At 37.4% G+C, this 22066-nt stretch overlaps 1 protein-coding gene across 2 annotated transcripts in view; it reads left to right on the top strand.

The window, feature by feature from the left end:
* CDH2 (cadherin 2) overlaps positions 1-22066 on the top strand; it is a 208433-nt gene that overhangs the window by 56682 nt on the left and 129685 nt on the right. The window contains exons 1-3 of one of the 2 annotated variants that reach the window (XM_070275608.1): positions 15448-15560; positions 15959-16124; positions 16838-16965. The exons of the other annotated variant lie outside the window; for it this stretch is intronic. The gene's annotated coding sequence lies outside the window, so the exon portion shown is untranslated. Of the gene's footprint in view, positions 1-15447; positions 15561-15958; positions 16125-16837; positions 16966-22066 lie in introns of those variants that run through there. 2 annotated transcript variants of the gene reach the window in all.

The raw sequence follows: 22066 nt of genomic DNA, 5'->3' as shown, positions 1-22066 counted from the left end.
CAACCCTGAGTGGCTAAGGATTTTTTGTGGTCGTTTTTAGTTGATTGACAGCTGGTTGTTGAGTAAAACATATTCCAAGTACTGGATACTTCTGTGAAACTGCACAGAATAACATTAATGTTTCACCATGGTTTCCATGTATTTCTCTGTTTGTCCTTGACTTGTAATGAGCCTAATAGCTATAAGCTGTCTTAGTGGCAGTGGGTAGAGTCAGATTCCATGAGTAAAAGTTTACACCTGTGGCCAGAGGGGCTTTCCTCTTGAGAAGGGCTGAAATCCTTGCCAAACATTTAATCTTCTAATCAGGAAATTGCTATCAAAGGAAATAAAAAAAACAACAAGACAACTTCTTGATAGTCTGGGTGATATCTGTGTCTAGGAATAACTGGGACATGTTGTGTCTGAGTATTTCTTCAATACTGGTCTTTCACCCCTAAGTTTACAATTTAGGACAGGATAGATGCAGTTGATGAAGTCCCGCAGGTTTTCTCTCTGGCTTGGGCATCAATTATGCCTTCCTTTTATGTCTATCTGTCTTATGTTACTGCTCATCTATCTTCTTTGTTATGGTCATGTCTTGTCTTCTAAATACACACAGGCCATCTAGCCATGTGCCATTGGATGAAATATCCATTTTGCTCGTAAACAGGCACATATTTGTTTTATAGCTATGACTGTGTAGGAGCAAAACTTTTGGGGAAACCTACATGATGTCTATCACTTACGTATCAAAATACATATCTTTTTCTATTATTGAATATTCTGTAATTTTTTTTCCTCAAGTTCTCAACTGGTCATATTTTAAGGTAACCAATCGAGACAAATGCATTAAGGAGAGGAAGTTTAAGAAATATGTTGGGCGTACCAGCATGATATGTCATCTAAAAATGATTGGGACCTATACGCATACTACACACATGTGTCTGTGTCTCTTGTTCCAGTTGTGTGTGCGTGTGTGTGTGAGAGATATAATTTAGCAAAGTACTTAGGGATAATTAAAAAGAGTGATTTTTGTTCACTTAGTTCATGAATTAGGTAATATACAAATTTGGCTGTGTGAAACAGGAACTAGAAATAGCAATAACTTAAGAAAGAAGTTTATTTCTCTCACATGTAACCATTTGGAAGTTGGCATTCGGGGAAGGTAGGATGGCATTGCTCCATGAAGGCGTGCAGAGATCCAGCCTCTTCACTGTTATTGTTTTGCCTTCCTACAGTATTACCATCATTTGCAGTCCAAGGTGACTAACGGTCAAGTTCACAGTCCAAGCAGCTGAAAGCCAGAGAATGCCCCTTCTTTTTAAAGTCATGATCTGGAAGTTGCACATATCACTTACCCTGGCATCCCATTGGCCAGAGGTTTCTTATGAGGCACAGCAACCTGAAGAAAGGCAAGGACATGAACTCTTTATTCTGAACTGCAGTGTGGCCAGTGTGCAGTGTGGAAGAAGGTGAAAATGAATATTGGGTTACGGTTTCTGTCCCAGAACACAATGGAGTTGATGTAGATAAATAGCAGAAATGTAATTTTCTATGTTTAGATTATTATAGATCATTTATTGAACGTTCACTCAATATTAAGGCCTTATTGAATGCTTTATAAATTATGCATAAGACATCTCCTTCATTTGGAAAACTTGATGATCTCAAATTCCAGAACTTACTTTCTGAGGACTTTTGTTGTGTGGTAGATGGCATTTAATTACTGGTGGCGATCCATTTGTTTCCTAGCAGGTTAGGGATGGTCTGTGTCTGATTACTTCTTGAATACTGTCCTATTCATTCATTCATATCAATTTTTTATTAAGCTCTCTTAAGCAGAGGTCATGTGCCAGGCACCACATGAGATATAAAATGAATTGGACACAAATTCTAGCCTTAAGGCTTTTACAGTTGAGTGTACACCCCTCTGGAAAACTGGCCTTGAGGATGCTGGCTGTACCTGGTGAAAATCACAGGGAAAATTGTCCCAAAGTCTCTTCCTCTTCATTCCCTCAGCGTGTGCGCTGTACCATGTTCCCTGAATATAATCCGCTTTGGACCTGGTTGCTATTGTGGGAAACTTTTTGAAGGTTCAAATTCCTTATGTTCCTTAGATGATTATTATTTTTTTGCTGAGGAAGATTAGCCCTAAGCTAACATCTGTGCCAGTCTTCTTCCATTTTGTATGTGGGTCGCTGCCACAGCATGGCTGCCTATGAGTGGTGTAGGTCCATGCCTGGGAACTGAACCCAGGCTGCTGAAGCAGAGCGTCCCAAACTTAACCACTGGGCCATGGGGCTGACCCTCCCTTAGATTATTTTTTGTTTTTGAATTTTCTAATGGGTTACAAATTTGCTACCACTGTAGCCAGTTGGTCATTTTAGGGAGCAAGGAAAATAACATTTTTAACGTCGATTTAATTATTGACTTTTCAGGATTTGGAAAGTGTTTTTCTTTTTTTTAACATAACAAAATATTCTTTGAGCTCGTATTCTTTCCTTTCTTAAGCAATTCAGATTTAAAATTTTCCCATTTAATAAGACTGTAACTTCTGGACTTTTTATAATGAACAATCTTAAGAAATAAAAGGCTGGTTTTAATACAAATTAATGGAATACATCTAACTCTTAAGGTATACTGGCTAAGTCTCCCTTAGGTGCACTGTTTGGGTTTTATTCTTAAAATCTCAAACACAGCAAAACCTGATGTGGCCTTCATATTCCTCACAAACTGAAGTCAGCACACACACACACAAATCCCTCATCAAACTTTAAATGCATTTTGAAAAACAACAACAAAGAACGCTGGTTCGCCTAGTTTTGTCTTTGTTTTTGTCACTCTCTTTAATGAGAACTTTGAAGCTTGTTCTTTTTAACAGTGTTCTTTTGAAATAGGTTGACTATTTTCTTTGGTTATGTTAGAACAGTGAGGACCAATATTGATATTATTAAAAGTCATATGTAATGGAAGATGGAGCACTTTGCTTGGCTGTAAATATGCCTCAGTACATTGGTGGCAAAATCATCATTTGTTCCTAATCCCTTTTTTACTATTGCACTTCTGTCCTTTCATTTCTTACTCTTCTTTCAACCTCACTCTACTCTCTGTCCTTTAACATAGAAATATGTGAATACTAATTATCATATAGACAGCTCTTGAAAGATTCTGTTTTATGGTATGGATAGAGTCATATCATTAAGAAAAAACAAAACTCAACAGAGAAAAACCACAAAGGAAAATGTCCGCATTACCCTAAACTTGGCAGGAGGGCGGATAAGATTTAAATAAAGATGGAGATAATGTATCACTATTCTTTGCTTTTATTTTTAATAATTTAAGTCAAATGCAGTGCTTAGGTTGGGACATGAGAAAGCTGTTAAAGTTTTCCCAGGGTTGTGCATATTATTTAGGTGACAGGCAGCCCAACCTACTAGAAAGAGTAATTGTCTAGAGGTCAGGAAACTTGGGTTTCAGGGTCAGCTCAGCTACTAACTTCAGTGTAACCCTTTTACAGTAGTGTTAATATCGCTGGGAGTCTGTTTTCTCATTTGTAAAATGTAGGGCTTGCACTGTGTGATTACTAAATTCCTCTGAGGTCTGTGATTATCATTTTACTGGTTACTTTTATCTTAAAAACAACACAAAATAAAACAAACAGTCAACATTTTTTAAAGCCATGTTCTACAAAATCAGGATTTGTGCACACATCTGTGTACATTTTACCTTAAGGCTACATACCTTTCTTGGAAGTTTAAACCCCTCATGAATAAATTTGGTGACGTCATGATGTTAAGCTCTAGTCCATAAGTTATAGCTTGGGGCCTCTTTCTACTGTATTCTAGGAGCCCTTACATAAAATCACTGTGAAGAAGCTGTTGGTGTGAGCTTGGTGCCAGCAGCCCTGCCAGTTGTGTATCCTCTACGAGTGAGCAGCCAAGTCTCCAGCCTGGAAGGGATATTTCTGACCTGCTGGTTGTGAACATTTGTTGCAGTCGTATATTTTTCCTTTAGCTATATTCCCCTCGGATCACTTGTCTGGCCATATGGATTGAGTTTACTTAATTTGAAGTTGGTTTTTCCAGTCTCAATTAATCTTATTTAGGCCAGTTTGGTTTTTACAAGTTGGTGAATGTACTTCTCTTTGTATGTCATTGCTTCCCCTTTTGGTGGTAGCAATCAATTTTAATTTGAAGGGAATATTAAATGTAAGTATGAAAAAAATGAGTAACATAAACAAGCCACTTCTCAAACTTCAAAATTTAGAAGATTTATTTCAAATACATTGTAATTTGTGAGGGAGGGAGAGTACAAAAACCAGATTGCCAGCCCAATTGTGGGAGATGAAGCTGGTTAATGAGCCCTATACCGCCTACAAAATTTGAGTAATCTAGTTTATAAAAGGATGAAATACTGCTTTTCCCTCTTCATTCCTAAGACAGGTACTTATTACATAAAACAAACAGATATTCCCTTAGAGTATGCCTGTGTTAACTCTTTTGGGCATCTCAGTTACCTTTATAAGGTCTAGTTTGGTTCATGAAGTCAAGAATTCATACTTCGAATCCTTCAAACATTGAGTGTCTATTGTGTCACACTGATTTTGTGCTCAGGATGAAAGACAAACAGGGAAAGGCTGTGAAATCTATTAACTAATGAAAGTTGTTTGGAAAAGTGTGAAACATTTAGTCTTGTTATGGATTGGTTTGTTGTGTGTGTGTGTGTGTGAGGAAGATTGGCCCTGAGCTAACATCTGTTGCCGGTCTTCCTCTTTTTGCTTGAGTAAGATTGTCACTGTGCTAACGTCTTTGCCAGTCTTCCTCTATTTTGTGTGGGACGCCACCACAGTGTGGCTTGACGAGCAATGCTAGGTCGGCGCCTGGGATCCAAACCAGAGAACCCCAGGCTGCTGAAGCGAAGTGCACAAACTTAACCACTATGCCACTGGGCCATCCCCTGGATTGGTTTTATATAAAAACCTGGAAGGTCAATGACCTTTAGTATCATCTCATTTAATCCTCTGCTCCTTTGGGAGGTTTTTCTAAAATAGGCACATGCATGGCCATTCATTTAAAATCTTACGGAGAAATGGAACACACGTCCTACTGAAATAGTTATTTCCTTGAGAAATTTTACTTTGTACTAAGCTAAAATCCGTGTAGTGTGAACCAAAATGGTTCATAAAAGGGCATTTAAAATAATACATGGCGTTTGATCGGAAAATAAGGTAAAGCAGTTAGTAAAATTTAAAACATCATGCAAATATATCTATTATCACCTTTATTCTTATAGATGCTCAGCTTTCAAAGTTATCTATTCCAAGAATTCTTTAATTATTAAACTCTATCGATGAGTAGTCTCTAACAAGTCATTCTTTTTAGCCTAGCAATTGCAGGTCATTTAGATTAAAAAATAGGTAAAATTTTAAAAAATTTGCCTAGTGAAGACTTTAGCAGGAGTTTCTCAACCTTGGCACTATTGACATTTTGGGCCAGATAATTTTTTCATGTGTGTGACTGTCTTGGGCATTGGATGGTGTTTAGCAACATCCCTGACCTCTAACCATTAAATCCCCCAGGTGTGACCAAAAATATCTCCAAAGATTGCCCAATGTTCCCTGAGGGCAAACTCACCTAGGGTTGAGAACCACTGCATTAAATAACAATTTTTGTCACCATTTAACGAGAGAAATGTTGAAATAAAGGACAAACCCTCTCAAGGAAGGATAGTGTGGGAAACAAGCTGACCTAATAAAAATGCAATGTTAAAATTTTATGAGATTTATTGAGTTTGCTTGTTTTCTTGATACGTGTATGACAGATCTAGACCAGATCGTACAAGGTGAAGTGGAGTTCAGATGTCCCACTTCTTCTGTCACTTAAAAACAGTCGTAAAAATTCTAATTCACATAAGCATGGTTGTATAAGTGGCGGAAGTAATAATTTTAACATCAGTTAGTTGACTTTAGAATATTCTGGGAACGCTGGCCAATAAATTGGTTGCGGTGGTTCTGGTGTGGTTCTAATAAGGCTATATACCGGCTCTTTGTTGATCATCAAGATTGTGTAACCAGGGGCCATGATATCAGGAAATTCTCTGAGAAAGATACCAAGTGGGGAGCTTTGTCACCAGCCAGTAGGAAAGCCTGGCCTGTGTTTGAGAATCCTTAGGGGTTGACTAATTTGATTTCCTCTTCCCAGTCACTGATGAGGGGTGAAGCGTTCAGCCCCAGAAGAGCATGGTGAGTCACACTGAGGACACTGCTGCATCTTTCAGTTGGGAGGGTCTGAAGAATAGGGCAGGAATTAAAAAAGTTATGACTCATGCCCCTTTCCCACAAGGCTTTTCTTGTGGAAGTGATCCCTGTGGTACCTTGTGAGTAGGGGAATCTTTGCCAGGAATTTCCCATAAAATCTTTCAGCCATAACTCCCACCCAGGAGCCAGCACTTTAAGTAACCCCTCTTCTTTCCAGGATATCACTTTGGTTCCTGGGCTTCAAAGAAAGGCTGAAGACTCCTGGCACTCCAAGGTTCTTGAATCAGTGATTAACAGGCAAGATTTATTCTCCAGGAGTGAGAATCTGGGGGGTTTCCCCTCCCTCTTTGATATCACTGAATCACCGCTTAGGACCCCGTGTTATTCTTAAAGATTTGTCATCTCCCTTGGGTGGGGTGGGCAGGAAAATGGTTGAGAACCACTGGGGCCTAAACGTTTTTGACAAACAGAAGCTAAACCTTAATACTGTTCATTGTAAGATGTTTTTCGAATATTTGTTTTCCATTATGAAGGCAGTGTACAATTTAGATAGAGAGTATTACATTGATTTTTTTAAGAAGATCGACGGATTGAGCCAAAGGTGGCAATGCGCCTAAGGTCATGGCAGATTAATAACAGATTCAAGACCTCAAAATTTAGAGGCACCATAACTAAAACCTCTCTTCACGTAGTAAATTAAGTATTTTACTGACGCCATATCCAGATAATGTCAATGTTGAACTACAGTTTGATACGTGAGTCATTATTAAAAACCATTTTTGACAGCAACATGGCATAGAAGTTAAAGGAGAAGAACACAATTTAAATGAAAATAAAGCCTATTTTATTGCTCATCCATTGTCAATTAAATTTAGAAATAAATTCATAGAAAAGCTTAAGTAATCCAGATGCGAAATATTGAATCACTTATATTTTTCTTACTGAATTCATGTTTCTGTACTAATGTTGGAGGATCAGTGGAAAAAATAATTGTTAGTATGTACATACAAGCTTGGAATAAATTGGGAATATTGTAGGATCCAGTTCTCTTGTTCCACCTAACATCTTAATTGTTGGGGCGGAGGACGGCACTTCTCAGTACTGTGAAGTCTGACTTCTTTCCAAATGACTGCTCTTGCTTTTCATAGTCTTTTGCTTTTTTCCTTTTCAAGATACTGTCATTTTTCCTTAGGTTTTGAAAAAGGAAAATGCATATCTTCATTCTGCTTCCTTGGAGTTTGTATAAATTACACAGTCTTTTATGGAGGATAACTTTATATACACGAAGAGTCATCATCACAAGCTTGAAGGAATATAGAGCAGTCGTAGTCCATATTCCCTGTCCTTTCTTCATAGCTGTTTCTGAGATGTTTTTAAAAACCTTGCTCATTTTGTACAGTATTCTGAGGAAGAGGATCTGTGTAAATGCCTACAGTAGAAATGTTTCAGCCCCAATAGCTCTGAAGTTCTTTCTAATGTCTAAATTTAAATCATTCATCTTTCATTTATGCCTAATCTCACTCTTGCTCGCCTTCCCTTCTCAGGCAGCAGGGAATACTTATGCCACATCTTTGGTGAACATATGCCTTTTTTTAATCTTTTTTCTTTTCCTTTTCCTAGCTCATCACAGTATTTTGACACTTCTGCATTCCAGACAATTAACTATGTATATATTTAAATGTTCTGCTCAGTATGGTAGCCAGTAGCCACATGTGGCTATGGAGCATTCATAATCTAGCTACTCCGGATTTTGAAGACTGAGTACAAAAAAAAGAAAGTAAAAGTCTCCTTTATTTTATATTGATTACATATTGAAATGATAATATTTTAGGTATGTTGAGTTAAATAAAATATACTGTTAAAATTAATTTCACTCATTTCTTTTTACCATTTGAAACTGGCTACTGGAAACTTTAAAAATTACACGTGCAGCTCACATATTTCCGTTGGGCAGTGCTGATCCAGAAGCTGTAGAGTTTGTTTGCCCCTTGGGACCCAGATTCAGTATTTTACTGAAGGCCTGATAAATATAATATTGCGTTGAAAGAACATTACTATCTGCATAGCCTATGAATACTCCCTGTACTTTTACCCATTCCTCTAGTGTTCTTAAATTTTAGCAAAAAAAGATGTATATATTAAAAAATTTTTTTATTCCACAAATTTGGCTTCCTTGATTGTCTTCCCTGTGTTGTCTCTTCTTTTCTTCTTTCAGAGAAGTAGTGGACACTCTTTCCATGGCTGTCCCTTGCTTGATGGCTGTGCCTTGCTCGATGGCTGTGCCTTGCTGGCTTGCCAGCCAGGAGAGATATGGGGTCTCAGAGTGTGGCTTTGATCTGCAGGTTTCAGTTCCTTTTTTTTTGGATCTGCTTGTTAGAATTTGTAAATCTGCTACTTTGAATGCAAGCAAGGATCCTCAGGAAGCTTTTTTTTTCTTTTTCTTTTACGGTAAATCCTGAGTTATCAATTAGAAGACATTTATAAGACGTCACATACTTTACTTCATGGAAGTAGAGGTTATTGGATAGTAAAAGATGACCCAATGAGCACTCCAGTGTAGTCTTAAGAAACTTTTTTTTTCCAATTCAAACCAGCCTGTTGATTTCTTTCAAGAGTGTTTGAAGCTTCAGTGAAATTTTACAGAAACTTCACAACCTTTTGCTGAATCCATCACCTCTGTGCCTCCTTCAGAGGAACTGGGTCTGGCCTTTACACTGGCCATTTGGCGTCCTCTCTGCTGAGAGCAGCATGGAATGCTTTTCTGCTCCTTAAGATCGTGGTGTGGAATTCTGCAGGTGGAGGTATCGCTAACCCATTTCAGGACAGGGAGGGCACAAAGTCAGAAGGTTTTTATTCTGGATCAGGGAATTTGTCTGTGACCGTGGAGCTGAAATATGAAACAAACCAGCTCTGGAGACGTAGCGCCTTGCATTTATAGTAGAAGAGATTAGACAAGTGGTTGGGTAGTGACACAGACATGATTCATGCTCTATCTACTGATGACGAAACTTTCCAAATACTTTCAGGGTACTGATAATACATTTCTTAAATGCTAAATATATCTAACTCTGAACAGTTAATTGTCTGTCAGCCTCACTGTCTGTTACCCTTAAATGCTAAGGTCAAACTGTCCTTCTAGTTGTGTAGATATAAAAATGCCTGTGTGCAGCAGAGGCCAGGAAAGAAAATACGTAAAAAATAAGTGTACACTTGTAAAACTTGGTTAGCTAAAAATTTTGAAAGTAATCATTGTAAATGCAGTTAAGCTATTTATCTTTTATTCTTATTATTTCACTCTTGTTCAGTTTGGAACAGAAATGATTCTGGTCATTTGGAACACAACTTTAGATCTGGAAAAGAAACTTTGAATCGTCTGTTTCAAGCTCTTAATCTTTGCGTGTTGCATTTTAGTAAACTGGGTTTAAGATGGTAAATGGCTTCTTTCAAGTCTTCATGCTAATGGATAGCATAGGTTAAACCAAAATTTGAATTTTTGATATTTCATTTCAGTGTTCTTTCTGCCTGCATTTGACTCTTCCCACTCAACAAGTTTCCGGCTGAACAGGACATCTGGGAACTCAGTGTTTTTAATTTCAAAGAAACAACACCTGCCTCTCTGATTCTCGGTTACTTTATTTATAAAATGATAGGTATTGATTAGATGATTCTTGAGATTATTTTCAGTCACCCAAATTATAGCACAGAGTTATTCCTTTTGTTACTGTGGACTGTGTTATTACCTCAAATACATGTGTTTCCAATCTTCAGAAAAGCCACTTCTATTTCAAGGTTGCATTAAGCAACATTCAAAATCCAGATGAAACCAAAGAGTAAAGAAGGAACATGAGACTCTGTTGCTGGAGTCGGGAGGAGGGACACATGGACACGTGTGTGTGCGACTCACACGCATTGACATGTCTCCATCTAGGTCAGCAGGCGGGCTCCAGGAGGGAGGGTGAGGCCGAGGCCAAGCCGCTGAGGCTTTGAGATTTGATAATAGAGGCCCTGTCTGTTGTTTTCTTCCCTGGCGGTGTCTGTCTGGGCTGTTTCCAAGGCCTGTAAGTAGGCCAGGCCAGCCACTGAAGGTCAGCCTTGGGAGTTGATAGGAGAGTTGATAAGAACCTTCTTTCCCTTTACAACACTAAGCAAGAAGGCCCACCTTCCGTGGCTCTGTGCAGACTGTGGGATAGGCTTGTTCTTTCTTTATCATCCTCTTTAATTTCTGTGCCATACTAACCCAATTCAGCTTGATTTACCTCAAGTCCTGCTGATTCTGTGAAATGGACCATGGAGACAGTGGGGCTTGGTGAAGAAAACTCACAATTTGGAGAAGAACGATTTGGGTTGTACAGCCAGCTTTGTCCTGTGCAGCTGTATACCCGTGGCCAAGGCTGGCCATCTCTCTCTGGCCTCAGTTTCAAGTGCAGCCTACATGAGCATAGGCATCTTTCTGCTTTGGACTCTTGTTGCAGTCCATGACACGTTCACTTTAGCACTTTGTTGTGTGTTTCTTTCTTTCATCACTGTCCTTCTTTTGACAGCAGAGAGGCATCCTCAGTCTACCTTTAGCTCCTCCATAGGATGTATATTCCTGGTCCCTCTTCTGATAGCTCCCACTATTGCTTGGGTGGGTTGGCCCACTAGCTTGCAGAGCACGTTCATTGTTTTAGGATTGGGGAACAAAGGCAAAAGTTATTCTCAAGAAATAATTGACGCAGTGAAAGAATGTGGCTGATAGAGGGTCCCATGCAGGGAAATGCTATTTTATGTTAGTCTTTGGCTGGAACTAAAACAAAGCAGAATTAACCAGAAGACAATGCTACATGGTGGAGACAACAGCAGAGGCCCTCATGTGTAAGCAGTACATTGTGAGTGTATTCTCATTTCGTATGTTAACATGGGCAACACCATGTTCTTAATTCAGAAAGAGAATAAACTCCTAAGTGTGTCAGGTTTATTGCCTTTTGCTTCTTATCTCAAAAAAGGACACCATATGGCCCTGTATTTGTATATTCTTGCCATGACAATTCCTTCTGTCAAAAATGATTTTCTCCAGAAGTATGGTATGTAAATTCTTGGCTGATCATTCAAAAAAGGAAGGGAATAGCATTTGTTAACCAGCATTTTGTAAAATACTGTTTTGGCATATGAAAGAGGAATTAACAACCCCCCTCTAAGTGTTGACACTATGTGCTTTTAATGATACTAAGAATACATAATTTTGTAACCGTCGAAAAAGCTTTCTTCCTGATCTTCTGGTTATCTAGACATGGAAGGCTTTTTTTCAGTTTCATATTCCACAGTAGTAGGAAAAAGTGTCAAAGCGATTTTGACATCAGTTATTTGTGAAATCCCTTTGAAGCTAAGACTTTGTTCTATCTTGAATGGTAGCGAAATTTGCAAGCACAAGTCATTCCCCAGTTTTTGAGAATAACAGTCCGAAGTATCTTGTTTGTATGGTCATTCCACGTCTAGCTCTTCATATTGTTTCGTTTATTGTTATAATACTTAGAAGGACCCTTGGCCGAAGAGTTCCACTTTAAGTTTTCATTATGCTCCATGAAGCTTCTCCTTAAATCCTTCATGAACTGTGTGAGGAGAAGGCAAACATTACTCCTTACTTCTAAAAATGGAGGGTTATCGGAATTCCCCCTCTTAAAGTTAGATGGCAGTTGGTTTTTTGTCTGTAAATTGATAAAACTTTTTTTTCTGTCCTAACAGTGTTAAAAATTGAAAGAAAAGAAAAAGGCTACTTAAGGTCACAGACCAGTCTACCAAAAATGTATTTATTTGGCAGCATAGGAATCTTGTCTTTATGGGAAATTTTCTCAATTTGTAATAGGCGTTTCAAGAATGAACTTCTCTTTTGCTCCTTATTAGCTCCAGTAATAGGAGTTTGTAGATACAGTATTTATATCTTAAGCAGTCTCTCGTCCCGTGGTGGCCATGGTTCAGATGCCAGCTTAATAAGATTAATCCTGCTGCTTTTATACTGGAGAAGGTGCTGTCGTGTTGTGAAAGTATATATTTAATGTTTAACATGAACAAAGCCTGTTGAGGTAAGACTGGGCTTGCGTTTCATTATTCTGCGTTTCTTGACTAGTCAGGCAAATGGAACCCTACAGACTAGGAAGAGAGTGAAGCTTTTTTATTTGTTTAGACATTACTCCTGCTTCTAGTTAAGGTGAAGAAAATTTGGGAAAAGCTGTTCTTTTCGGTGACCTTGTGTTATTAAAAGTACCTCTAATACTTTTACAAAAGAGTTTAGATCAATAGAAAATGGCTAGTGAAAACCTTCTGCTAAGTCATCTGCTAATGCAGAATATTATCATAGAATATGCTAGAGTTGGTAATTTTGTAATTGAGGTGTGTGTATATTGGATGTGCACGAATGCATTTTGAGGACTTAGGATAAACTGGGTTTTCTGAAATTCCTCACTGGTTGGGCTCTGTGTTTGACTGTTAAAGGGACACAAATGCGTCTTTGAGCAGCTGCTTGATTAAAAGCTGAGCCCCAGTCTGTCAGAGTGAGTTGGAATTGGCCAGGACTCAAGAGGATGTGATTGCATCTCATCCGTTTGCTTTCTCAACAGATGGGTCTATTTCTTTGAATATTTGCAGGTTGTCCTTTAGCGATGACTCGATAAACCAATGACTTTAGATTCCATTGACCAGAAAGAGTTAATGATGCTTTCAGTAGAATCTGATGTTTCCCATAGTAGTTTTTAAATTTGTGGATCAAATAAGCAACTGAGAGTTTTCAGCACTTTTTCAGATCTTTGGAACTTGTCTCAAAAGCCTGATCCAAGGAAAATGAGGCCATTTATCTTTCCAGGGGTTTCTATGCCCTCTCAACACCCATGTGTTAATGGGATAAGTAAGAGTGGTTTTCGCTTCTTGAAACCTGCAGGCTATCAAATGGAGGGGGAAAAAAACGGAAAGGTTACTGCTTCCTCTGTCTACCAGGTTTTATTATGGAAACTGTTAGCCAGATAATTGGGTTTAATTTGTAACAGAGGGGAAGATTTGTATTGTAAACAAGAAAGTTCTTTGAAGATAAATCTTGTCAGTAGCTGTTGGAAGGATGCTGGAAGGAGCTTTGATTGTTTTTTTTTTCTTTTAATGGCCTGGAGTGGGAGGGTGTTTTTCTTTCTTTCTTTTTTCCCCTCCCCTTTTCTTCCTTTTTGCTAGACTACAAAGTGTTAGTGGGGCTAGAAGGTGATAATTACTAGTCTTCACCTGATTTTTTTTTTTGCAAGCTGGCTAATTAAAATGCATAAAACCTTTCACTTTTTTCCCAAAGGGAAACATATTTCTTTTGACAGCTGCCTTTTTGACCTTCTGCACTGCTCCCTGCCACCCTCTTTGTTTCATTGACTGCTTCTTTATGCAGTTGAGAAGAGCTCTGATACGCTTCTTTGTAACTCTTAAATATTAGGGGAATGAGTCCTACTTGTAAATGCAAGGTTTACAGCATTCATATTATATTCCTATTAAGTCATTTATTCCGTTCTTCTATGTTTTTACATTGGGCTGCTTCTTATTTAGTCTTGTGTCATTCTAGTGCCCTAAAGGTAATAGCGTTCCTACAGTCTTCTGTATTACAATATATCACTGATTCAATGGTTTCTGTTTTAATATGCATACACATTTCTCCTTCCGTCCTTTAATATCACACCAAGAATCAATAAGTTTTCAACATTTTAAAGTTGATGTCTGTGGGTATTGGGTATGGGCTGTTGTAGATCTAAGTTCAGCTTTTAGTTTTAGGTGCCTTTCTGCAGGTAATACATTATTCTTGATGAACTTTGATTTTATAGTCTAAAATGATGCTAGGTTTTTACAAGACATTGTAACAGGAAATGTACTATCGTAGTACATTCTAGTTTTGCCTGCTTTTAATTGTCAAACTTACGGGGTCTTGCAGTTTTACCATTTTCAGGTTTTTCATAATTTAAGAAAATGTATGTCATGGAATTGGTAATGAATACTTTGTGTGTGTGTGTGTGTTTTCTAATTAGTGCCCTATTGGGTTGCCTCTTCATACATAATTTTGATTTTTGTGCTTATGTACAAAATAATTTTAACTAAACATTTGTGTAACTAGATAAACCATACAGAAATAATCTCATGCTACCTGTGATATAAATAATATAATTAGAGATGTTAAAGTAAAATTAATAAATGATTTTATGGACTTGAATTTGATTTTTTTAAATGCTGATGTATAAGATATTGACCATTATATAGGAAAATAATTTTTAAAAGAATTTAGTTAAACTTCGTTTTAGTTTAATTAGCTTAGTTTTAATTTAGTTTAGTTTAAGTTAAGCCAGAAAAAAAGTCTGTTAAATGGGATAGATGCTCTGAAACTCAGAAACAGATGAGTAACTCGTCTTGTGGGCTTCCTCACTGTTTAGTAGATTTAAAAAAAAAATCAGGGGCCGGCCCCATGGCCGAGTGGTTAAGTTCTCGCAGGCTCCGCTTCGGTGGCCCAGAGTTTCAAGGGTTCAAATCCTGGGCGCGGACATGGCACTGCTCGTCAGGCCACGCTGGGGCAGCGTCCCACATGCCACAACTAGAGGGACCCACAGCTATGTACCGGGGGGCTTTGGGAGAACAAGGAAAGCTAAAATCTTAAAAAAAATCACATCTGTAATTTATAATTATAGTGGATAATTTCTATAGATAGTTTTTTTTCTTTCTCAGATGAAAAAATATGTTCAAACCATCTATCTAGGAGGAAAATACTGTGTAAATTGATGCTCATAAGATACATATAATACTTTCCTGCCCCACATTTACAAATGGTGACTGGCTGCTGGCAGGAAATAAAAAGTTGAAGAATCTGACATTCAAAATCTCAGATCAGAGAACTGTGAGTAAGCCCTGTGAGTGAAGTAATATCATGAGAATATTATTGAAGAGAGTATATTCTACTCATTTCTCATCTACTATAACTTATAGTTATGGCTTTTACAGTAAATCCTCAATTAACTAATCTGCATAGTGGGGTGGTTTTTTTCTGGTTGATTAAGTCATGTGAGGGGTTAACTAGGAATCCGTTTATATTCAAGTTTTATTTTTAAACTTTATAAAAATCTATTGGGATACTTTGGCTGTTATAACACCATTAATGGATGTATATTTTTAATTAAGGACTGTGTGTTGACCTGGGTGATTATTTTTCTGAATTTGAATTTTCATTTTAGAATTCTGTGATGCAGGCCATGCCCCAGATGTTAGAGGAGAGTGAAAAAGGTTTATTGAATGACTGATAAAAATTTGTTATGTTGTGAGATTGGACTTTTCTTCTAAGATTGGAGTAAGAAAGTAATATTTTTAAAACTTTACATGTATATAATTGATGAGCTATGATTACTTAAGACTTTATCTTATGAAAAGCCTATTTTGAAAAGGATAGAAGAAATTTGGAAGTATTCCAGAACTCTCTAAAATTCATACTTAATAATTTGCTTCATTCAGATTTTTTTGATTGGCATGTGATCCCTGTGTTGTGTTCTGAAATATCTGAAATCATAACATCTTGATAGAGTGTGCTCTATTTTTGAATTATTTTAAATAGTAACTTTAAAATTTGCATTAATTGAAAAGTACCTTGTCATAACATTTGCTTTGTGTCATGAAAGGTTATCTATATTTGGAAGTAACATTTTGGTAAAAGGAAGATTATGGAATATTTATGAACTTTCTCTCTCACAGATTCGTAGGTTATTAGAACAGGATGGAACTTTAGAGCTTTTCAACCACAGCCTTCTCAGTTTACAGCTGAAGGAGATGAGGTCTAGAGAGATTAAATGACTTGCCCAAGGACACACAGCTGACGAGCAGTACAAGAAGGACTGTAACCCTGGACTCCTGGCTCCAGGTCAAGTATTTTACCGTGGAAAATTCTCTCCAATAAACAAAAGATCATGGTGTGGAGCTGGAAGGGAGTGCATTTTATTTTAAGTATACTTCATTATGGTGAATTAGTTTTTGCATCTCTATATATGTTTAGGTAGTTAAATTTTTTCCGATTAAATTATGTTTAATTCAATTTGAATTAACTGAAAGAATGAGAATAATTTTCCTTGAATGGGGATAATTTTACTGATTCTCATGACCCAATTTATTTAGGACCCAAAGCTCCTTAATAACACCTCCCTAAAATAATGCAGAGAACTAGGGATACTGTCTAAAACACTTAGCCTAAATTTTTGGATTACTTCATGTTTTCTTTTTAAAAAGACACTTGAAGCAGGATGAAAATTAAAAATTATCTGTTTATGACTCAATTTTAAAATACTGACAATTGTAGTCTCAACTTCCATGTAACCAATTTTCTGGTATTGAACAAATACCTGTGCACTTTTAATAAATTTTATTTTAGTTAATTTCTTCATAAGCAAATGCTTTGGGAACCTTTTAATGACTATATATGGTAAATATTTTCACAGTCATAAAGTTTGTACAGAACCAACAACAGAAACTGTTGATAACATTATTTATCGGCTTCTGTCATTATAAATCTGTTTATGTAACCAAAATCCATAATATAACCAACTGGAATTAACACTGATTGTTTTCTTGGAGGGGCAGACAGGAAAGTCACAGTCAGTTGGCATCAAGAAGATGCTGCAAGAGCTCAGTGCCGTTGGCCACAGCTCCGTAGAGTTTACCAGAAAAAGTGCTGCTCCAACTTCTCCTGGGCTATTGGTATTTACAAGGTGAAGCCTGTTTTCATGTAATAGAGCCAAAGATGTTTTTTTTAACTGCATTTTAAAATCCTATTGACTTTTTTTTGGTGTGTATAAGTATATGATAATAAGAGTTTATCAATTGGACTTAAGACCCTTACATCAATTCATCTGTTTCTTGTCTGGCTATTTACTGAGTACCTACCTACTACAAGTAGCTACTATTAAGTAACTGGTGAAAACAGGGTGTTCTTTCCACGCAAATAATGTTTTGATGATTATAATCAGCTTTGCTATATTTATGTATTTTACCTGACTTCAAATTTGCGCTTTAAATTTTTTTATAATCTGAAAATCAGTTTCAATTGCAGTGTTAGGGATTCTTAGATATTTAACATTGCTCACTATGTACTAATAGCATGTTTTTTCTTTTTCTTTTATTTATTTTTTGAGGAAGATTAGCCCTGAGCTAACTGCTGCCAATCCTCCTGTTTTTTCTGAGGAAGACTGGCCCTAAGCTAACATCCAGGCCCATCTTCCTCTACTTTATATGTGGGACACCTACCACAGCATGGCTTGCCAAGTAGTGCCATGTCTGCACCTGAGATCCAAACCAGCAAATGGCAGGGGGCTGCCAAAGCGGAACGTGCGCACTTGGCCGCTGTGCCGGTCCCATAATAGCGTACTTTTATACTTTACCTTTCCTTCCGATTTCCATTTCAGTTTCTCAGATAAGTACTTTGGGGCCACTACCCCACCCCTTGCCACCTCGCCCACAAATTAGTTAAAAAAAAAGGTGTCTAATGACAATAATTTCCTCTAAAACACAAGATAAATTTTAGGATTTTCTATTTGGTTTACATTAAGTGCCTAAGCTCTCGACTTAAAAAAAAAAAAGTAAGGGAGTAATTTGTATATTTATTAAAAAATAATCTGCTCTGCAATTTCTCTTCCCCATGGTCCCAACTGCTGTCATTCTCTGTTGGATACTCAGTGTGGAAATGGGCCTCTCGTCCTGCTGAGATCCACTGCCTTGACTGCAGGACGGAACATATAGAAGCAGAAAGCAGGGGTATTGTTGGTCTATGGTACTGTGCTCTGTGTTTCTAGTTAAAACAAACAAAACACTTCAAGGAATGATTCTGCAGAGATGGATCAGAATATCCAGACTGTGCTTGAAATGTTCATTTCTTACTTCTTCAGGCACTTTGCTGTCGGTCAATTCCAAACACTTGGGGTTGTATTTCTCCATTTAATAAAGTAAAAAAACAACATTTTTTCCTACTAAAATTCACTGATCGTTTCTTGGTTTACGGAAAACATAACAGTTTCCCCCAAAGAGAGGGAGGACCCACTCGCTTTTGCTCTCTCTTTGAACTGGAAGACTAGGACACAGGCCAATTTCATAGTAGAGGTGGCTTTTGCACCATGGTAAGGGCAGGTCGACTTGCGGCCGTTTCTTTACAAATGGCCCTGAGAACTGCGAACATGCTTTAGCTTCTCACTTGCACATCCATCGCTGGTTCCCTCTTAAACAGTTTGAGAACTAGGAAGATTTGTAGGTAGAAATGGAGAGGGCAGAGAAAACCTGAAGCAGTGCACAAGTGGCTAATTTTGGCTTTAATCGAATATTCATCATGCCCAAAGTAGGGGGCCTTGTAGGGTAATTTCTTTACTTTCATGTATTTGGAATCCTTCTCAAGCAATCCAGGAAATTAGAGACCCTCTCATGCTTAGGGCAGATTTTTGTAATCTATTGTGTGCTTCAAGCTATGCAATTTAGTTTCCTGGATTCCAGAAAAGTTTATTCTTGTACTTTAATCAATTCTTTCTCTTTTTAAAACTCTAAATCCCCAAGAACTACTATTTCAGGCAAACATAACACTTTGCTCAAATCAAATTGCACATAAATATTAAATAAGCTGGGTGAGACTAAATTCCCAAACGTGATATGGTGTATTTGTTTATAAGTCACAGGTGTGGGTACAGCCAAGTCTCCAGGTGGCTTTTGGAGAAACGTAAATTAATAGGGTGCTGTTAAAAGAAATGCATAGAGATGCAGATGACTTTGAAAGGCAGGAAAATTTACCACTAACTTTATTATGGTAGAAAATTAAGTTGTGGGTTGTCAGGAGGGCTGCATAAACAGCTACAGGGGTCATATGACTCTGCTAGGCAGGTAGAGGTATGAGCACAGTTTAAAATTGTGGCAGATGAGAAGATCTGGAATACCCTGGAACAAAAGTTTGGACATATAAAATACTAAGTGGGAAGCAAACTCCCAAGGTATTCTAGGTACGGTGGAACTGGAAAGTTATTTAAACCATTAATGTTAATTGTAGTCATAGCAGTAGATGTGTTAGAGGTTAAGTGTGTTTTACATTCCCAAACCATCCAGTGGTCAGTTCTCCACTGAGGGGTCCTAGCATGTGTGTGTTGAGATCAGGTATGAAGTTCAATGTGATGAGTAATGTGATACTAATACTCAACAAATTTTACACAATTTCCCTTTTTTAAAGCATTCATTTGAGTCAGTTCCCATTTACTCCCCTTCCTCGTATTAGTCTCACTCACCTGCATTCAGACCTTTGTGCTCAGTGGGACAGACATGGGTAAAGTTTCAGCTGGTGAGTTGGCATATATCATTGCCATGTGGTGGCCTGTCGTGAGTTATCTTCTCAACTTTGCTGTCATAACTGTTGAGATCCTAATGATTGTATTTCTTTAAGTTCCAACAAATTTTAGATTTTATTAGAAATTTCTTCAGACTTTAGGAATATGTGTACGTGAGTGACGTTGGATTGTCTCATGGTTGAAAAATCCACCAAGCTAGAATGAAGATACAGAGAAGTTGCGCCATGTACTAGGTTTGCGGAACCTTGAGACCCCTCTGACTTGCTCACATATACCATGGTAGTCTAGCATAGCTTATTAGTAAGGGTTCTCTGGAGAAACAGAACCCATAGGAGATACATAAATATCTGTCATATCTTATCTCTATCTATCTATCTATCTGATTTATTAGAAGGAATTGACTCATGTGTTATGGGGGCTGACAGGTTCCGGGATCTGCAGCGTGAGTAAACAAGCTGGGGACCCAGAATTGCTGAGGGTGTAGTGCTAGTCCAAAGCCCCACGGCTCAAGACCCAGGAAAAGTCAGTGTCTCAGTGTAAGTCCAAAGGCAGGAGAAAGCCAGCGTTCCAGTTTGAAGGCAGCCAGGGAGGAGGAATTCTCTTTTACTCAGGGGAGGGTCAGCCTTTTTGTTCTATTCAAGTCTTCAACTGATTAGATGAGGTCCACCCACACTAGGGAGGGTCATATGCTTTACTCAGTCTACCTATTTAAGTGTCCTTCTCAAGCCAAAAACACCCTCCTAGAAACACCCAGATTAATGTTTGACCTAATGCCTGGGTACCCTATGGCCTAATCAAGTTGACACATAAAATTAACCATCACACATGGTTTCTATACAGTGCCCAGGATAGTACTTTACAAATATCAGTGCTCAATAAATATTGGAGGGATAGATGGATGAATGATGGATGGATGGATGGATAAATGAACGAATGTTAATCACAAAAGTTAAAGTATCGTAGGTTTCCATTTTGTAAATCTGGAAATACTTCTGTTTTTCTTGGTTAGAAAGCCAAAATTTTACAGATGATTGTTTGAAATATAGCATTTATTGACCTTTGTACTTAACATATGAGCTAAGCTGAAGGTTATTACTACCTTTGAATGTACTCAGAAATATTTGAAAGGATCTAAACATTTTTCTTCTCTGAAATTACACGTCTTTTTACTTGCTATTTGCTTTCTTTAATAACACACTGCCTTTCAATTTCTCTTCTAGTTCCATGGCTTCTTTTTTCTTATCTAGTTGGTATTCAATATTTATGTTTAATTTTGTCTTTATTTATCTTTATTTATATTTAATATTTATCTTCTCTTCACCCTAATTCATTTTGGCTTTGACTTAATAAACTTCTTTCTAGTGGCTTCTTGTAAACTGCTTTTATTTTTACTGTGTAGATAATAACTTTTCAGATTTTAATTGATGTGAAAGGTGTTCACTGAAATCTTATAACTGACAGCAACCTTATTAGTGTGACTATAAACATAAAAGGAGATACAATATAAATATTTTGAAAATTAATCATATATTCTATAAATAACTTGACTTTATTTTCTCTTACTCTAGTATTTTCACTGTAGAATTATAAAGTTCTCTTACCCTGCATTCCTTTTAGTTTCTAGAAGATAGATACTGCCAGTATTTAGTGGACATGGTTAATGTCAAACAATGCTCAATATTCAAAATAGAGACTTTATGGAACATAACTACCATGAATAACAAAAATCAACATTAATTTTTTTCTTTTCTCAAAAATTGCATTTCACTGTACATTTGTGCCTCCCCTCCCCGCCTTGTTTTTCGGTGAGGAAGATTGGCCCTTGAGCTAACATCTGTTGCCAATCTTCCTCTTTTTGCTTGAGGAAGGTTGTTGCTGGGCTAATATCTGTGCCAGTCTTCTTCTATTTTGTATGTGGGATGCTGCCATAGCATGTCTTGATCACTGATGTGTAGTCCACACCTCGGATTTGAACCCTTGAGCCCCAGGCTGCCGAAGCAGAGCCCTCGAACTTAATCACTACACCACCAGGCTGGCTCCTGTGCCTTTTTTCTTAATGGTGTATTTTGAATATTTTCTTGTGCTATAAAATATTCTTCAGGATTTTTTTAATGTCTGTGTAACGATACCCCATACAGATATGCTGTCAGTTTATTTAATGAAAGTCCTTTTATAGAACACTTACTAACCTCCCCCAAGTTTTTGCTATTATATGAAATTCTAGAATAGACATCCTTATAGCTTAATCTTTATCACGTCCACGATTATTTCCTTAGGATAAATTTTCTGCAAATATTATTTTTGGAACACAGGATATTCAAGTTGAGACTTTGCTACTTGCAAGATTTCTTTGTGATCTTTCTAATATGTTCTTTTCTGAATGAAAGGAAATTAACGGAAAACTATTTTTATCAAATTTCAAAAACTTTTATAGGAATATGAAAAAATTATGAAAGTTATTTTTATCTTTTATTTTAGTGGACATTTATAGCAGATT

This window comes from Equus caballus, chromosome 8 (genome assembly GCF_041296265.1).
Source record: "Equus caballus isolate H_3958 breed thoroughbred chromosome 8, TB-T2T, whole genome shotgun sequence".
NCBI lineage: Eukaryota > Metazoa > Chordata > Mammalia > Perissodactyla > Equidae > Equus > Equus caballus.
The sequence above is the reverse complement of the archived record's forward strand: the minus strand, read 5'-3'. Positions and strand labels throughout refer to the sequence as shown.